The following is a 21,155-nucleotide window of genomic DNA, read 5'->3' as shown; positions in this document are numbered from 1 at the left end:
ATATAATAATGTATTAAATTTGTTTAAAGAGATTTTAAGATTTTATAAATGAGTAAGTCTCGTAAGTAATTTCCATAATAAAATATTCTGAGATAATTTATTAATGGAGTTGCTGAAATTAATAAAACGAGTACGGAAAAATTTCAAACTAGGCACAAAATATAAAATACAATGAGCTATGATAAAATAGGTACTAACATTATAAAATGGGTACTAATTAAGAACTGTCACAAATATAATAAAAAAATATACAAAAACTGTTGTGAAATATAGAGAAGAGAGAATTGTAGAGAGGAGAAAAGAGAGACGAAACTCTATATTATTCCATTATAAGGGGGTATATATACACATACATTGAGGACAAAATTTCCATAAGATAGAATACTCTAAGATATGGACATTCATATAATATTATACTATAATATATCATAATACTCCCCCTTGGATGTCCATCACTGAAGAAGATGGCTCGTTAAAAATCTTCCTAGAAAAACCCCGTGGGAAATACACTGATGAAGGAAAAGAGCACACTAATCTTCAAACACGCATAACAAGCTGACTCATTAAAACATTTCCATGGAAAACCCAGTGGAACAAAACCATAGCTAAGGAAAAAGAGTACAGCACGTGCTACTCCCTCTGATGATTACATAACTTGATAAATCTTGAAATGATCCATGATTTGACATTGCTTCTTGATGATAGTTGAAGTAGTACTCATTGTGGTTGATAAACTTGAATCTTCACTCAATAGTAATTCTTCACAACTTCAATATCATATTCTTTCGAGCTGACAATCTGGATATAATCATTTCATAATAGCTCTTAGATCTTCATTTCAAATAACACCTCCATGATTATTATGGACTTTCTCCTCAATATATGACATAACATTCTATATCCAAAATAGTTGTCTTCGAAACAGTAATCACAATTATGACTATAGTGTAATAATGCGCTTATAATGCTACCTCGTTAAAAACCTTACTAGGAAAAAACCCGTTGGGACAAAAAAAAAAAAAAAAAAAAAACTAGTCGAAGGGAAAAAGAGTGTAGCTATCATTCCTTAATTCCTTGTATTAAGGAAAATCTATCCGATAATTATTGAATAAATTATCCAATTCCTTTCAGCTATTGTCTTTGCTAAACCACATATATATGGATTGACATTCTCATTGTAGACTTTAACTACATTATTTTCCAATCGTTATAGTACTTCTGGATCATAAGCTAATTTCATATGTTTAGCAAAAAGCTCATTTAAATCTGAATTCTCATATGCTCAACCTTCAGGTTGAGACAATAATAATTTTCTTCAACTAAACTCTACAGAAGTTTGAATATTCCATTTTGGAAATAATCACGATAACCTTTCAATCGTGTCGTAGAAGTTCATATATAATCATGAGTTCCCAAAACTCAATTAATCAAACATCATCATTTGATAATCATTTATAAGAAGCTGTAAAATACATTTCTCCTTTTAAACATTTATCAAAGTATAACAATATAATTAATTATGTGCATGCATATGATATGTAAATAATTCTAAACAACAAAATAAAACAATGGAATAATGTGTGTGTGTGTGTGTGTGTGTGTGTGTGTGTGTGTGTATATATATATATATATACATTAATTGAGCAATGGTCCTTGTTGGGGGAGTGGCGAAATTGGTAGTGTTTCAGTTGGGTGGTGGGTTTGGTGGGTGTGTGAGTGGTGGCGGGCAGTAGTGGTTCAGGTTGTGTGGTGGATACATCAAATATGACTACGGGTCCACATATGAATATTGTTGGATACACACATCGAGTTGTATAACCAGGTACTCGTATGTGTATCCGGGGGAAGTAACATGTGTATCTGGAGGGAGTAACTTATGTATCCAAGTAGGCTAGCAGGCAGCAACCATCGTATACAAAAGATACTATTAGGAATATGAAGACTACCTTGAATTGTTTCTGGCTATGATAAGCATCCGTCACGTATCCTTGATAGTATGTCAATATCCATTTTCTAAATGGATAAATGGATTAAGAAGGAAAAAAAGGGAAAATCTAACATCAAAAAGCATGTCAAAGAATCCGATAATTCTTTGTCTGGGAACCTAATTAAAAATTCAAGTTTGATTAAGGTGGTACAAAATTTGACTCGTGAGTTGTTATGCAATCTAATTTGGAGTCCGAAAAACTTAACGTTCTTCAAATTTCGTTTTTAACGTTCAAAATTAAATAGATACAACATTTTATAGAAAGTGAAGACAATACCTTTCCAGATTTATTAATCAACTTGAGATTTGACCGGAGCCGGAAGTACAAATGTATAAATTTAAGTACAATAATTATACCATAGATCGTCGATGATATTGAAATTAAGTACCACTAGATACACTCGTTTAATTTGCTAGATACATACCTCTAACTAGCTAGATACACTTCTTTAAGTTGCAAGACACATACCTCTAACTAGCTAGATACATTTCTTTAAGTCGTTAGATACATACCTCTAGTTAGCTTGATACACTCCTTTAAATTACTAGATACATACCTCTACTCCACTAGTTAAGGATACCCGTCTCCATATTATGATCCCACCTTGGCATTCCCCCTCGGAAAGGTTTCACACTATCTTTTTAGGGTTTAGTTTTTATTTCCACCCCTTTCTTGTCTTACTTTACGGTACATACACTCCTTTAAGTTATTAGATACATACCTTTAACTTGATAGTTACACTCCTTTATGTTGCTAGATACATACCTTTAGTTAACTAGATACACTCCTTTAAGTTATTAGATACATACCAATAGCTTGCTAAATTACATGTTTTCTATTATTATTATTAATATTAATAATAATGTAATCTTATATCATTTCTTAAAACTTTCACCTAATCAAAACGCATGCATTGATAAATATTTTACCTCGGGAAAATAGATCATTTTTAGGACCATTATGTGATTAATCGATAACTAGCTAACCATAATCTAGTGTTTATAATACTCCGTACAAGATATGTCATTACGTACACTAATTATTATACTCCCTCCTATTCACTCATTTCCTCCCTCTTTCCGTTTTCATGATAATCGGATTTTATTCCCTCCTTCCTTTTTTGAAAGGTTTTGTGTGGTCCAAAATCAATTTTATGTGGAGTAGAGTGTTTTTTGTGGTGTAAAATCAATCATATTTTTTGTGCAAAATGGAGGGGGAAGAAATGAGTGAATAGGAGGGAGTATAAGTTAGTCTCACACCGTAAAACGATTTCTTTATATAAAATCATTCATTTACATATAACCGTCTTATGCTAGAATTTATGCATTACATAACTCAACATTAAGATAACTAGAGAACATATAAGAATTTGTGATAATATATAGTGGAATTATACCTAGAGTGGCTCAAACTGAGGCACTGTAAAGTGCAAACGTTATGTGCCTGGAAACTTTCAAAATAGTCAGAACAAATTAATTTGTTTTAATTGGTCAAAACAAACACTCCTAACTACTAATCTCGTATCATGATTTCTTAAAACGTTAGCACCGCAGCAGCACCAACCGACCCACTGACCCACCTGCAAACTTTCAAAATAGTCACACGATTCCGGCAATAGCGAACAAAAAATCGCAACACTCCGACAAGCTCACCTTTACCAATATTTGTATGAAATTCTTCCTTTTTTTGTAGATCTACATAGAGAGTGAGAAGCGGAGGGTATTTGGCGGTGGGAACTGACAACAATGGAGAGAAAAGGGCCCCGCCTAATGATGCATTGACAACATTCCTCGCCGGCGGTGCTTGCCGGAGTAAAAGTAAGTAGCAGAAGAGGGAGAAAAGGGAAAGGCAATCGGAACTATTGGGTGACAATAACGGCATCGAAGTTGACCTTGGTGGTGCGAAAGTCGGACTGAGGTGGTCGTCGGAGGTACGCCGGAAACATTGCTCGCCGGCAGTGGCATCATGTGTGTGAATTGTGATTGTATCATTGTCTGATAAGTAATTAATGAGAGGGAGGATAGAGTTCGATTTAACAAAGGACAACAATGAGAGTTGTTTTTGGAATAGAATTTTATACATTAGTTCTCACAGTTTGCACCATATTTTAGTTCGCACATGACCCCGCACCTATATATATATATATATATATATATATATATATATACACACACAAAATCTCATTGAAGATGGCACGTATCCGTCACTTTGGAGTGACGGATATCATTTTATCTCACAAATGACCCAAATAGAGGAGAGAGGGAAGCACATGGGGGAGCCCCCACCTTATCCCCTATATCCTTTTTGTGAGTGACATTATCCGTCACTTGCTCCGGCCGTCTTCAGCAAGACTAACGATATATATATATAGAGAGATTGGATTTGGTGATTTTGATTCTTATGGTGAATTGTGAGTTGAGGGAATCTCAGCCATTAGATTATATTAGAGATGAGTGGTCAAGATCAAATCTTACATGTCATATAAAACCATTGTCATTTACTTATTTTCTCTTTTTTCTAATGTTACTTTTTATTTTTACTTTAATTTTTTTTCTTTTTTTTTTTTACCTCGAGTTATTATATTTTTTTTTACCACTTTGATTTTTGTTTTCTCTTATGTTTTTCTTTAATTTACTCATTATGTTACCTTTTTTTCTTTTTCTTTTTGTACCGGATTTTTTTTTTACTTGAAATTTTTTTTACCTCGTTTTATTATGCTATTATTGTGCTTTTTTTTTACCTGGATTTTTTTTACGACTTTGATTTTTTTCTCTCTTTTTTTTTACCACATGTTATTGTGCTGTTATTGTTATTCCGCTGTTATTGTGATGTTATTCTTCTATTACTTTGATTTTTTTTGCGACTTTGATTTTTTTTTTTCTTTTTTTTTTTTTACCATATGTTATTGTGCTGTTATTGTTATTCCACTGTTATTGTGATGTTATTCTGCTGTTACTGTGAATTTTTTTACGACTTTGATTTTTTTTTCTTTTTTTTTTACCACGTGTTATTGTGCTGTTATTCTACTATTATTCTGGTGTTATTGTGATGTTATTCCGGTGCCACTTTGATTTTTTTTTACGACTTTGATTTTTTTCTTTTCTTTTTTTTTCTACCACATGTTATTGTGCTGTTATTCTACTATTATTCTGCTGTTATTGTGATGTTATTCCGGTGTCACTTTGATTTTTTTACTACTTTTTTACCACGTGTTATTGTGCTGTTATTCTACTATTATTCTGCTGTTATTTTGATGTTATTCCGGTGTCACTTTAATTTTTTTTACTACTTTTTTTACCACGTGTTATTCTGCTATTATTGTGATATTATTTCGGTGTCACTTCCTAAAAATTCTCATTTTGTTACCTTTTTTTTCTTTACGTGTTGTTACTCCAGTGTTATTGTGCTGTTATTCTGCTATTATTGTAGTATTATTGTTATTTTTAAAAAAAAAAAATTCATTTTGTTACTTTTTTTTTCTTTACGTGTTCTTACCACATGTTATTTGGATGGAGATAAAGAAGGAATCTATATATATTTATAAAAGAGGCTTTTTTCGAGCGATTCTAAGCTGTCCACATCATCGTTTTTAATATTAGGAAAGTATCGTGTGTAAGATCTCTTAGAAACTTATAAGATTAAAAAATTCATCAAAAAATTCAACTTTAAATAAAAGTCATTATTTAGAAACTTGCCCTTGAGCAAGAGAAAGTACGTACAACCAATTTTGGAAAAGTCAAATACAAGATGTACGTACAACCAACTTTAAGTAAAATATAACTTGGTAAAGATTGATCCTTTCAGAAATTGGAAAGAAGATGAATTTTGGCATTATCTCCTATTCATGTAACCTGCCAACAAAACCAAAAACAAACTATAAGGAAAGCAGCAATATAATCTCGGAAGAGCACAACTACTATATATATATAAACATGATTATAGATTGCTCCTAGAGAGATATACAAGGTTAAACCTGAGAAGCTATAGAAATCGAACGTCAATGGAATTAGCTAATCCACAGCCGCGGTAGAAAACCTCATATGTCTATTATATTTTAAATTTATTGATTTATTGATTTATTGATTTATTTACTTTCAGTATTTGTTTCTTAATTCTTACTAAATTTTGCAGAACTTACTCTTTGATCCGTGAATTGAACTCCAACTCAAGCGAATGGAAAATCAAAGTGCGTGTGTCAAGATTATGGGACGTTGAAAGTAAATCTAAGAAAGGCTTTATAATTTGTACTGATATGGTTCTAATTGATGAGGAGGTATTAAAAAACTTTACTTTATATAATTACCTTTTTGATCTACAAATAAATCACAGTATTCACCGTTACATTATTTAATATTAGGGAGGATACATTCATGCAACGATCCCGGGCGGTACTAAGCTGCGGCAAAAACTGGTAGAAGGGAATATTTATATAATCAAATACTTTGATATTACTGATAATAAGGATCAATATCGAGTTGTTAGTGATAGTAAAATAATGATAAAACTGCAATTTGACACTTTCGTCAAAGCTATTCAAGAAGAAGGAGAGATCATACCAAGACATAGGTTCGACTTTGTGGCGTTCCATGATCTTGATCGTCGTCGCGAAAACTTCAGTGTTCTAAGCGGTATGTTCTAATTATCATCATGTATATCAAACTAACTATTTTTTCTAAATTAATGTGAGGTGGTATTTACTCTTAACACGTTTACAGATGTGGTTGGAGCTTTTGTCGATAACTTTGGTACACCAGAGGAACCAAAGATTGAGATACAAGACAAATGGTAGGAAATCTAAAGATTCAGCTGTAAAAAATTAACTATAATCTTGTGGTTTCTAAATTGAATGTTTGCATGCAGTGGCCAAAAGGTCAGAGTAAAATTATGGGGTAAATGCATCACTGATTACCATGAGCAAAGACGCCTACTTGGTGAAGGAAATAACTCCTTCATAGTAACAATAACATCAATCTTAGTGAAAGACTACAGAGGTGAGTGGTCTCTAAAACTACTAATTTAAGTATGTTCTGTCTCTTAACAGACACTATTATTTAGAATTACATAATAAAATACGGATTAAACTGGTGTTACTTATTCAGGTTTCTTAAGTCTGGCGACATCTCCAGCAAGCAAATTGTATATCAATCTTGACATCGATGAAGTGAATGAATTGAAAACAGTTCTAATGTAAGCATATATTTTGTCACGTACCTTAGATTTAACACCTTTCCTATTTAAAAGGAAGTAATAAGCCAATATTTATTTTGTAGGGGGAACTCAACCGATGTTGCTGCTACTAAAGCTGAATTCCAGAGCTACGCATCATGTGAGAAAGACATTGAAAGCATACTTCATCACTGCAAATCAACATATGAAAAGGTATGATCCAAGAAAAAAAATAGATGAAAAGGAAAGGACGCATGGATGTAATTCACATATGACATCTATCTCTACAATAGAAAATTACTCTTTTAATATAATATTTTATGTGCCTTCAATATACACAGGACATTATCGTGACCTGCTCTGCTACCGTAACGAAGATCAACCCCAAAACCGCTTGGTACTATTCATCATGTGTTGATTGTAACTACAAACCATACGAAAGAGCTACTGATTTTTGGTGTTTCAAATGCGAGAAAAGAATTGAGAATCAGACTTCAAGGTAAGTATATTAATTATTAGAAACGTAACATTCTAGGTAATTAATGTATCTGCAATAAGCAATTTACTCGAACTACCCATCAGGTATCGTATTGAGCTATGTGTTGAAGACAAAAGTGGGACCACAATTTTTACAGTACTCGATAGCGAAGCGAGAAGGTTAATTGGACAAGACGCAAATACAGTATATGACACCTATATAAGCGAGGTAATGTACTGATAGGCAGTAGTAAGTAATTTTAAGGTAATATACGCTTATAAATAAGCTTACTTACCAATGATGTGCAGCTTGATGAGGACGATGAGAATGCCAGCCGAATTCCCGAATTGCTCAGGAATGTGTTTGTAGGGAAGGAGTTTCTGTTCCGATTTAAGATTACAAGTTATAATCACAATCCTAAAAATAGGCAAACCTTCACTATCGTAAAACTCATGGAAAAAACTGAAGTCCAGGTAATAGAAAAATTAATACTATATGCAAACAACCAAAAACCAATCCAATGTACTTTTCGATAGGGATTTAAGTTGTTTTCAATATCTCAGGAAGACAAGGCCTCAACTTCATCAGAAAATTCAAATGCAAATCTAAAGCGACCTCAGCCTAATGTCCAAGAAGGTAGTCAGAAGAATACAAACAAGAGGGCGCCTCCAAAAAAACAGAGACGGTATTTATTAAACAAGTATATGGATTTAAGCTTACCTATGACTTAAATATAGAAAGATTGCACTCTTACCATTTCTTCATCTTTATAATGCAGTTGTCAGTTGAATGGAGACGAAGATAGAACAACCTGATGCACAAAGAATATATCAGTTTATAGCTTATCTTTATTATATTATTATCTATGCCCATTAGGCCAATATATTGTTAGACATTTATATAAAGTATAGAAGGGTTATGAGGCGTCAAGATCATGATGCATTTATATTTTTGCTACTTTTTATATGTATTTATTTACTACGGAGTACAATTTTATCAATTAAGCATTTATATAATAAAAAGTATTTTAATTTTATTGTTGTGGTAATTGCTTCCAATTCTATCAATAGACATATTGCAATTCAATTGTACACAACTACAATGACTCAGTATCAAGAGCTTTTTTATGTGTTCCGTTTATCAATACACTTACACGTACTGAAGAAAAAATAAAAAACTCCACCTGATGAGTTAGTTGCACAGAAAATAAACCGCTCACACAATCCTTTGAGACGGATGATCTATCAAGGAGCAATGCATCACCATGGTTTGTCCTGCCAGCAATACTGAAATCAGCTCCTTTCACGGTTATTCAATTGTACACGACTACAGTGACTCAGTATCAAGAGCTTTTTTATGTGTTCCGTTTATCAGTACACGTACTGAATAAAAAATAAAAGACTGCACCTGATGAATTAGTTGCATAGAAAATAAACCGCTCACACAATCCTTTGAGATTGATGATCTAGCAAGGAACAATGCATCACCACGGTTTGTCCTGCCAGCAATACTAAAATCAGTTCCTTTCATGGTTAAAATTTGTAAATTTTCATTACTCAGAAATGCCTTCAGGTTACCATGTGAGTCTATATATGTTTCAAATGAATGAACAAGAGTCCTTATGGGTAACTTTGTTTAATGATCTTCACTTTGTTTAATGATCTTCGTTCCCTAAAACATTCTGAATACCCTTCTCACTGAATAAGATGTTTGAGAATGACCTTACACTGACAGCAAAGATTCTTCAGTAACTAACTGCGCATTGTTAGTGTTGCATATGAGCATTCTTGCGCGCCCTAATTATCAGATCCTCACAGTCCCCGGAATCCTGCAGTCAATGGATTTAAAAAAAAAAAAAAATGGCAGCTGTTCGTCTTTTATTTCCTAAATAATAAGGAAAGTTAACACTTGATCGAATCTATCAAAAACCACCTTTAAGCAAAAAAAAAAAAAAAAAAAAAAAAAAAAAAAAAAACGTTGGCCTTTAGTTATATAATCGAATAGTTAATTTACTACAGAAAAAACATAAGAGCAAAAAAAAAAAGTAAATCTGGCAGGTCTTCGTCTTTTAATTCCTAAGTAATAAGGAAAGTTAACACTTGATCGAATCTATCAAAGATATTTTTTTTGGAAAATCTGGCTGCCCTTTGTCTTTTATTTCCTAAATTATAAGGAAGGTTAACACTTGATCAAATTTACCAAAAACAACCTTTGTGCAAGTGTATATATACCAAAGAATGGCTGATCGAGGCAAGAGAGAATTAAAATTAAAAGTAAAAATAAACAATGGCAGAGAGCTCAATAACGATTAATTTAAATTGTAGGAATAGAAAAAGAAAGAACACAGAGGTCATTGAAAGAAGACAAAGAAGGAGAACTATTGCAGGTAAGAACGAGAAAAGGGTAACATACCTGAGTTTAAGTTTACCGGAGTATACCTGCAAAAAATGTAATGCCATTATGTGGTATGAAGAGAGGGTAAAAAAGACAAGTACAAGGGGTAACGTCAATTTCAACTTGTGTTGTAAGGAGGGACGGATCCAACTAAAAAGGCTAAAGGAAGCGCCAGAGTTCCTCGGGAAATTGTTGGACTACAACGGAGGCAAAGACAGTATAGACTTCCAAAAACATATAAGGATGTACAATGCATGTTATGCTTTTACTTCAATGGGGGCTAAGATTGATAAAACAATTAACACACGACCTGGGCCATACGTGTTTCGAATAAGTGGACAGGTATATCATCGTATAGGGTCTCTTCTCCCCGTGGAAGAACAACAACCGTCCTATTTGCAGCTATATGTATACGACACAGACACGGAGATAAAGATGAGATCAGACGCAATTATCAAACAGGAAGACAACCACACATTAGATGAGAGTATACTATCAGGGATAAAGGAGATGTTGGATGAGGTGAATCCTTTGACTCAGACCTTTCGTATGGCACAACAAAGACTGAAAACTGATGAGAATCAATGTATGTCAATAAGACTGTTGGGTACTCGGCCGGAAAAAGATAGAACATACAATAGCCCAACAACATCTGAGATCGCAGCTCTTATAGTCGGGGATACCGGAGGCGATACATACGGTAGAGATATTATTGTTGAATATAAAAGCGGAGATTTAAAGACTATCAGCGAGCTTCATCCTTCTTTCATGGCCTTGCAATACCCAATCCTTTTCCCCTATGGGGAAGACAGTTTCCACATAGGAATTCCGTATATTAATGAAGGGCAAAAAAATAAAATAAAGAGAGGACATGTAACGATGCGAGAATACTACGCGTACAGGATACAACAACGACTAACTAAGGTCGACTACGATCCGTGGGGACGACTGTTCCAACAATTCTTGGTCGACTGTTGTTGTGCAATGGAAACAGAGAGATTGTGGTACATTAAAAGAAACCAACCTATCTTTCGATGTGAGATGTTAAATAACTTGTGTGACGCCTTTACAAAAGGGGATTTTTTAGGTGCAACGGTAGGGAAGAGAATATTTCTACCTGCTTCATTCACGGGTTGTCAGAGGTACATGCAACAATATTATCACGATGCGATGGCGATATGTAGATGGTACGGAAATCCACATTTATTCATCACCTTTACTGCCAACCCGAAGTGGCTAGAGGTGACAGCTATGTTGAACCACATAGAAGGCCAAAAGCCAGAGGACCGCCCAGATATTATCGCTAGAGTGTTTAAGCTAAAACTAAGACAACTGATGGACTGTCTTAAAAAAGACAACTACTTCGGCACCGTCGTAGCTGGTAAACTTTTACATAATTGCAAAATAATTTAAATTTGACATAGAAGAGGTATATCTTATCAAGGTTTTGGGTTGTAATTGTGCATATGTCTATACAATAGAGTTCCAGAAAAGAGGACTGCCTCATGCGCACATACTTTTATGGCTGCAAAAAGACGAGGTAGAGCTATCTACACAATATATTGACAGCATAATACACGCAGAGATTCCAGACAAAGACGCACAACCGGAGCTATATGAAGCAGTGTCACGATTCATGGTGTACGGACCTTGCGGGGAGGATAACCCAAGTTGTGTATGTATGGTGAATGGTAGTTGCAGCAAAAAATACCCAAAACAATTCAATGAGGAGACAACGTTTGATAGTAATGGTTATTCGGTCTATCGGAGACGACTTGATAAGAGGTAATTAACTTTCCTGTTAGACGTATAATCTCTAATAATTTATATACTGCTACAAAGATAACGATGATGGCTGCCACCATCAAATGGGACAAATAAAATGGCCAATGCATTAAAAATAATAAACCACGCTGAATATTATGCCTTACTCACAGCTTGGATGTTTTGCATGTTTTGCAGATTCATCAAAAAGGGCAAATCTAACTTGGACAATAGATCAATCGTGCCATACAATCCCGGTTTACTTCTAATGTTTGATAGTCATATTAACGTTGAGTGGTGCAATACTGCAAGGGCTATCAAATATTTATTCAAATATATTGCCAAGGGTGCTGATAAGGCTACAATGTTAATTAAAAAAAACCCAGAAGATGAGGTACAGACATACTTAGATTGTCGATACTTATCTGCAAGTGAAGCTGCATGGAGAATATTTGAGTTTGACATCCAGGAGAGAAATCCATCGGTAACACGTCTTCCTGTACACCTAGAGGGAGAACAAGCAGTCGTGTTAAAAGACTTTGATAATGTAAAGGTAGTTATTGATGAGGCTAATGAAACAGATACAATGTTGACAGCATGGATAAGTACAAATGCAAGATGCACAGAGTCACGGACATTAACATATGCACAATTCCCTACTCGATACGTGTGGAAAGAAGGGCGGTGGGAAGAAAGAAAACAAGGAAAGTGTATCGGCAGAATAGCATACGTTCATCCCACTGCGGGAGAGAGGTACTATCTTCGTCTCCTCCTTAATTTAGTAAAGGGGGCAACGAAGTTTGAGGATTTAAGGAAAATAGATAAGCGTGTGTACCCAACTTACAAGGATGCATGCTATGCACGTGGTTTACTGAGCGATGACAAAGAGTGGAACGATGCAATGGATGAGGCGAACCGATGGGCAATGCCGTCTCAGTTACGAGAACTCTTTGTTACGATGCTTCTATTTTGTGAAGTAACAGACATAGGAGAATTTTGGAGTAAAAATTATGACATGCTCTCTGATGACATTGAGCGAAGGAAGCGTAAGCAATTTGGTCATCCAGGTTTGGAGCTCAGTGATGAAGCAAAAAGGTCATACACATTAATAGAGATAGATAAAGTGCTCATGAAGTACGGAAAGAGGCTAAAAGATATAAAGGGTATGCCACAACCTGAGTTCACGTGTATTGAGGGCATGGAGAACAGGCTAATCAGAGAGCAGAGAATGTACAACACTAGACAACTCTCTGAAGAATGGCAAGAAAAGCTACATAAACTCAATTCGCACCAACTTAAGGTATATGAGGCGGAGTAGACGCGGTAACAAGTAATGATACGAGGGAGTCTGGAAATGTCTTTTTTTTGTACGGCCATGGTGGTACTGGGAAGACATTCTTATATAACACTATCTCAGCGAAGATCCGGTCAGAGAACAAAATTGTCCTCAACGTCGCATCATCAGGTATGTGAGCACATACGTGCATCTTACATAATAAGTGAAAGAATGTTTTGCCCAGGTAAAGTATAAATATTAACTTAAATTTAATAATCCCAGTAAATTGTTTTCAATTTAGGTATTGCTTTCTTTTTACTTCCCGGTGGACGGACAAAGACACAAAGATGTTTGAGATACCCATTGAGTTGTTCGATGATTCAACCCGCAATATCTCACGAGCACTCGATTAGCCGAGCTACTTCGTCAAACGTCCTTAATAATATGGGACGAGGCACCGATGGATCATAGATTTGCTTTTGAATCCCTAGACCGGACAATGAGAGATATCGTTGGGCGCAAGGACTCACAGGAGAGTCAAGGATGTTTGGGGAAAGGTTGTATTGCATGGGGGTGACTTGACATGGTCTTACCTATAGTGGCCAAGGGAACAAGGCAAGATATTGTACGAGCGTCCACCGAATAGATCTTATATATGGAAAGATTGCAAGGTCTTTGTTCTCAGGGAGAGCATGAGAGTTCGTAACTTGGTACGGCCAATGATCTAACAAAAATTCAATGAATGGTTAATAGCCATGGGTGAGGGGAGACTAGAAACTAAGGCAGAGGATCACGAAGATGAGGCAACATGGGTAAAGATCCCAGATGAGTTTGTTTTCAACAAGGGGACATTTAACATCAAGGCGGCGGTTGATGAGATTTACCCAGACTTTGAGCAAAAGCGTCTTGACAGCCTATACCTAAAGGAAAGAGCGATACTTACACCTTTAAATGAGACAGCAGACACAGTTAATGATTATATGACTGATCTAATACCAGGTACATATACAACCTATAAGAGCTCCGATGAGATATGCACATCATCAACGGAATGTGAAGATCAGTTCACAGCGTACCCGGTCGAATACTTAAATACTCTCAGATTGCAGGGCCTACCAAATCACGAACTAAAATTGAAGGAGGGGATGCCGGTGATGCTCCTAAGGAATATTAACCCCGCGAAAGGATTGTGTAATGGAACTCGCCTTATTATAACCCGACTCGGTAAGTTTCTCATTGAGGCGGACATAATAACTGGTTCGCAAGTTGGAAAACGTGTTCTAATCCCAAGGATAGTAATGACTTCAAACGAACACAAGATTCCGTTTGTTCTAAAAAGGAGACAATATCCATTGAGGCCGTGTTATGCAATGACAATAAACAAAAGTCAAGGACAGTCGCTCACTTTTGTAGGCGTTTTTCTACCTAAACCCGTCTTCAGCCACGGTCAATTGTATGTGGCAGCGTCAAGGACGACTTCTCCAGAGGGATTGAAATTCTTTATTGATGATAGTAAGCAGAAATACAAAGGACATACAAAGAATATAGTCTATAAGGAAGTATTTACGAACTTACCGGTTGTATTTTAAGTATTTCATATGACTACATACAGTCAACCATATATTAATAAGATGAATTAATAACTTAGTTATGTCTGAAAGTATTCGAACAGTCCAATAATATTCGAGTAAGGAGTATATACCTTGAATTTGACCACACATGCTACGATGCAACTGATACTAAAATCCCGTTCCCACCATTATTTACACCAAAAGTTCACCAAGCAACACCACCGGATCAACCTCCGAACATAGCCTAATTTGGTATAATAATAAACAATCAGTTAATGGATCAAGGAGCCGTGGACAATAATTCAATAACCAACACACAAATTCACATTTATGAGATGTGAGATCATCTCTTATACATTAGCAATACCCATTGTGTGAAAAGATAGCTTAATCGAATAACTTATTACAACGAGGGACCGTCTCATAGTGTGAGACCGTCTTATTCTAAAATTTACACCATTGATAACAAAAGAAAAAAACCATCTTACGCATGAAGAGGACACACAAAATCAGATATTAGTACCAAAATCATACAAGAGATAATTAATAGGTAGATCGGGATGAACATACCGGATAAGGACACGGACAGAGATTCAGAAAACAGTAGAGTAAGGAGGAACGGGATCGTTCAATAAAGCCAACAGGGGAAGGTGAGGAATGACGAGGTAGGTGAGAACTGAGTTAGGTGTATCTGATTTTAGCTTTTTATTTTTTTTTTATTTTTTACATTGACAATTGTTTATCGTTAGGTAGATGAAGAATGAGTTAATTGTATCTAATTTTAGCATTTTATTTTTTTTTTATTGACAACTGTGTATCCGTTTTTTGGTGGTAAAGAATGGAGTCTCTCTTTATTTAACAAATTGTTATGAATGGACGTTATCCGTCTATTACTTATAAATGGATAATATCCTCTCTCACAAATTAATATAGATCTTGTAAGTGGGGTATTTTATCATTAACCACCCAATTTAATTTGTTAGAGGGCCACTATCCTTCTATACCTCATCGATAATATTTTAACAATTGGTTTAAAAATAATCAATGTAATGACCCGTACGAAGTACGGGCTTTAAAACTAGTATTAGTATATATAAATCCCACAAGTACATGTCAAAAAAAAATGTCAAATTTATAGTGCATGGTTGATGGATACATTATCGTTTTGGCCTATTGTTACAATTTCCCGACATTGCGGCCTAATGGAACTGATGTGGAGACTTGAGTATCTTTAAAAAGTTTTGAATCACATGAGATACATACAATCCCAATGAAAGTACCATCATCGTCATATATAGGAGCGTTAGTTGCAAAAACTTGAAACAAATGTCTTGTGCGTGATAGGGAACACTCCGGTCCAGGTTTCACTCAAACAGCTACGTCGTATGATAGCCTTAGCAGAAAGTTGATCTCGATTTGAAACGAGAAGTTCATAGATTGTCCTGCCTATAGCTTCTGTGGCAGAATAACCATACAGGTTTTCAGCAGAACGTTTCCTGCAGGATTAATATACAAGTTGGTACTCAAATGACGAAACTATAAATTGAGCGATTCATTTTCATTCAGGTAAGCCAAATTAAAAGAGTAGTCTAACTGTCACAAGTCGTCTACACCATATCAAACTTCACACCCAATCACTCTAAAAAAATTTACTTGCATTTTTCACTCCACACAATCAACTATCAACCCCGACACCATCTCCATACAATCGACTCTTACCGCTTACTAACAAGTTCCACCGACGTGCATTCGTGCATTAAGCGGTCTCGGCCAATCGGCTCTCATGTGATTCAAAACTGTTTATACCACTTCCATTTTCGGTTGGCTTTATTTGTACAACTTTTTATTTTGTTCATGTCTTGGCCGCATTATTAACTTATTTTTCCACAACCATGGCTCATCCTCATAACGACTCCGTCTTCGCAAGTATGAATCCCACAACCATGGTTCTGTCCATTAGACCATTCACCAAAGACACATCTCCCGTATAAAACCTATATACACCAAACCCATGCCTAAGACTTTGCATATACTGCCCTCGGTATCGACTACCTCGAACCCATGTTTCTACCCCATACCCATCATACTTCCCATCAACCCAATCACCCTCATACCTCCCACTCATGTAATAATAATACACCCCACTTCCTGAACATTTCTCCTTATGAAATTCACCCTCATACACATCCCCATTACTATAAACTTGAATTAAACATCCTGAACTCAATTTCTTCTCACTTTTCGACTTCGGCCCAATTGACCAAAACACAGGCAATGGTCTAGAAACCCTTGAAGGGTTTGACTTAAGCTTAATTGGGAAATGAAACGAACGATTCAAAAACACCCTAATTGATGGCAATCTAGGAAGTGCAAGATTCGGAGAAAACAAAAGAGCAAATTAAAATGCAAATGCAAATGCACTAAGAAATTCAATTTTCATACGCCTCAATCCCAAATCCCATCATCCATAAATTCCTTAATTTTTCATTTTGTGGGTTACGACAGCGCGATTAAACCCTTTCTCAACAAAACTCAACCCCTTAAAATCCTCATACGCATCAATCCTAAATCCCACCATCCACAAATTCCTAGTTTTACCGCTCGGTTCTGAAATTGTTGTTTCAACCTCAATTGATCGGCCGAGAAATGAATTGGAGCTCACTGGAGTAATCAGAAGACGAAAATTATCCATAATTTCCGTCGTTTTTTATTAGGGTTACAAAGAGAGTTGCAGCGAAGGCGGCGGCGGTGAGGGAAGAAGGAAAGGGATATTAACAAAGGGGTTTCGCGACAGGATTAAGAGGTTTTAGGGTAGAGGTGTGAAATGGAGTTTGTGAAATATGAGTCGCCATTGATGGAACTTGGTGAGGTAGCCAGGTAGGTGAGTTGAGTGAGTATAATAAATTAAGGATATGGAAGCGAATGCCGGACGGAAGGTTTAATAAAAAATTCACTCCCAGCCGTTAGATTTCCCTTAATCTAATGGTCTAGATTTTCCAAACTCACAACTCACCATAAGAACCAAACTCACGAGATCCCGCTATATATATATATATATATATATATATATATATATATATATATATATATATATATATATATATATATATATATATATATATATATATATAGAAGAAGGATCAAGTGAGTCCACCAAAAATAAATGAATCCATAAGTCCTCTTTAGGACCATTGAAAAGATGAGATGAGAGGCTAAGATTGAAGGGGAAAAAGGAGGGATTAATGCTAAATAGAGGGGATTGATACTAATTAATCACTTTCCCTCACTACCATCACTAATCAACTTCCTAATTTCACTATATAAGGCTTCTTTTTCCACTCACTTCTCTCTCCTATCACACAAATATCATTCCCCTCATCTCTCTAAAACCCAAAAAACCAAAACAATTCCAAAAACCACAAAATTCAAAAAATCAAAAAAAAAATGTACTCCTCTCATCCTCACCCCCAACGACCACCCCACCCTACCCGACCTGTCCGCCACCACCACCTCACCCCGACCTGCACGCACACCACAACCCGACAACCACCCACAACAAACAACCACAACCCGCATTCCCCGACCTCCCTCGTCTCCACCATCCCACCATTTCCTCTCCTTTTTTTCCAGATCTGAGACCACCACCACGCACCACCTCCACCATTTCCCGTCGCCTCCTCCAACACAGACAACTACCACCATTTTCCGACCCCACCACAAAGAACACCTCCAACACCACCACAATACCACACACGTCACTCCACCTCACAAACAGAGATCCGCTACAGTCGTCACTCCACCACAGCATTCCCCGACCTCCTCCAACATCCATCACCAACACCATTTTCCTCTCCACCACCCCGACATCCACCAGCCCCACCACCTCCCTCCCCTTCTTTTTATTCCAGATGTCGCCATTTTTCTTGCCTCCTCCAACACCGCCACCTAAAACCACACAAACACCATCACCTACACCTCCACCGTTGTCAAACCCACCACCTCCAGTCAGATTTACAAAAAAAAAACATATCTGTTTTGTACCATTGCCAACCGCCACCAACTTAGACACCCACCACTCACGGCCACCACTGCCGCTCCTCCTCTTTTCCTTTTTTTTTCTTTCTCCCTTCCCAGATCTGAAATAAGAAGTAGTTTTCTCTGTGATTTTGAAATAAGAAGCAATACGTTGGTGGTTGGGGTTCTTCAACATTCACGTGAATGTTGGTGGGTGGGTGGGGTTCTGAATTTATTGTTTGTTTTCAATAACGTTGGTGATTTTGAAGTAGTTTTATTGTTTGTTTCTATTTATTTTTTTATCTTTTTCTTTATTTTTGAAATGAGAAGTGGTTGGTGGGTGGGGTTCAATAATATATTGTTCACATGAATGTTTTAGATCTTGTTTGTTTTTAATTTTGTTTTTTTTGATGATTTTAAATATCGTCTATATATTTAAAATTGTATTATCATGATTTTTATTGTTAGATCTAATAAATATATTTATTATACTCATATTTCTTTACATTTACACTCGTACTTCTTTACATTTACACTTATATTTCTTTACATTTACACTTGTATTTCTTTATATTTACACTTATATTTTATTTCTTTACATTTACACTCGTATTTCTATACATTTACACTCATATTTCTTTACATTTACACTCGTATTTCTTTACATTTACACTTCTATTTCTTTACACTTACACTCGTATTTCTTTACATTTACACTCGTATTTGTTTACACTTACACTCGTATTTCTTTACATTTACACACATATTTGTTTACATTTACACTCGTATTTGTTTACATTTACACTCGTATTTCTTTACGTTTACACTCCTATTTCTTTACAGTTACACTTGTTTACATTTACACTCGTATTTCCTTACATTTACACTTTTTTTTCCAGATCTGCTATAGATCTTTTTTGTGAGTATGAGTTGGTGGTGACTGGTGAAGGACGGTGGTGGTGTTTGTCGGTGGTCGGACTACAATTACACTCTTAAAGGACAAAAGTTGCACTTTTAAAGGACCAAAATTACACTTAAAGGACCAAAAAATCAAACTGACACTCTTAAAATATTACATTTACACTCGTAAAACATCAAATTTACACTTGTAAAATGTTAAAATTATATAAATTCAAAATTTTCGTCACAAAAAATCAAATTTACACTCTGAAAATGTTACATTTACACTCGTAAAACATCAAATTTACACTTGTAATATGTTAAAATTATATAAATTCAAAATTTCCGTCACAAAAAATCAAATTTACACTCTTAAAATGTTACATTTACACTCGTAAAACATCACATTTACACTTGTAAAATGTTAAAATTATATAAATTCAAAATTTCGGTCACAAAAAATCAAATTTACACTCTTAAAATGTTACATTTACACTCGTAAAACATCACATTTACACTTGTAAAATGTTAAAATTATATAAATTCAAAATTTCCGTCACAAAAAATAAATTTTACACTCTTAAAATGTTACATTTACACTTGTAAAATGTTAAAATTATATAAATTCAAAATTTCCGTCACAAAAAATCAAATTTACACTCTTAAAATGTTACATTTACACTCGTAAAACATCACATTTACACTTGTAAAATGTTAAAATTATATAAATTTAAAATTTCCGTCACAAAAAATCAAATGTACACTCTTAAAATGTTACATTTACACTCGTAAAACATCACATTTACACTTGTAAAATGTTAAAATTATATAAATTCAAAATTTCCGTCACAAAAAATAAATTTTACACTCTTAGAATGTTACATTTACACTCGTAAAACATCACATTTACACTTGTAAAACTCATACAACATTACATTTACACTTCTGAAATCTAAAACTCAAAACTGATTAATTAGGGGCTAGAGAGAGAAAGAAAAATTAATTAGTGTATAGAAATTTGATTAGTGGTAATTTTTTTGGTAATTTTCAATCTCAACCACCCATCTCAATCCAACCATCCACATTTTTTCCTTTTCTTTTTAATGGCCTTTAATCAAATTCATTCAAACCATCCATTGAGTCCATCCAATGGCCCTTGAGGACTTATGGACTCAATGCCACATGTTGGACTCATTAGAACTCCTCTCTCTCTCTCTCTCTCTCTATATATATATATATATATATATATATATATATATATATATATATATATATATATATATATATATATATATATATATATATATATATATATATATAGTGAGCATCCGTGAGTCCAAAGAATTTAAATGAGTCCGTCCTATGATTATAGACCGTAGGATCTATCAGGATAGATGCGCCAGATTGTGCCACGTCATCTGACTAACTTTTACGCAACATTTAAACGTCCGCGTCTTTCTCATTCTTTTTCTCTCTCTTATCACACGCTCCCGTCTCCCTCTCTCAATCTATCCCCAAATCAAAGAAAACCCTAAAAATCTCAAAATTCTCTCAGAAGAAAGTGACGAACATTGATTAAATTAGTTCTCCTGAATTTAATTAAC

At 35.1% G+C, this 21,155-nt stretch overlaps 1 long non-coding RNA gene across 6 annotated transcripts; it reads right to left on the bottom strand.

Moving 5' to 3' along the window:
* Positions 1 to 5,634: 5,634 nt before the first annotated feature.
* Positions 5,635 to 15,379, bottom strand: LOC141639208 (uncharacterized). Of its 6 annotated transcripts, none has more exons than XR_012542412.1 (12): positions 15,208 to 15,379; positions 14,769 to 14,881; positions 11,962 to 12,295; positions 10,045 to 10,070; positions 9,354 to 9,460; positions 9,040 to 9,130; positions 8,816 to 8,906; positions 8,387 to 8,443; positions 7,928 to 8,012; positions 7,200 to 7,345; positions 6,292 to 6,609; positions 5,635 to 5,839 (listed from the first exon to the last, which is right to left on the bottom strand). It is a non-coding gene; the product is annotated as an uncharacterized LOC141639208 (long non-coding RNA). The 6 variants fall into 6 exon arrangements; XR_012542414.1 differs by lacking the exon at positions 6,292 to 6,609 and having other exon boundaries at positions 11,962 to 12,104; positions 12,197 to 12,295; positions 15,208 to 15,372; XR_012542413.1 differs by lacking the exon at positions 5,635 to 5,839 and having other exon boundaries at positions 5,846 to 6,396; positions 6,545 to 6,609; positions 15,208 to 15,375.
* Positions 15,380 to 21,155: the final 5,776 nt, after the last annotated feature.

The sequence above is a fragment of the Silene latifolia genome, unplaced genomic scaffold (genome assembly GCF_048544455.1).
Source record: "Silene latifolia isolate original U9 population unplaced genomic scaffold, ASM4854445v1 scaffold_301, whole genome shotgun sequence".
Lineage (NCBI taxonomy): Eukaryota > Viridiplantae > Streptophyta > Magnoliopsida > Caryophyllales > Caryophyllaceae > Silene > Silene latifolia.
Note: the sequence above shows the minus strand (reverse complement) of the source record. Positions and strands in the feature narration are given on the sequence as shown.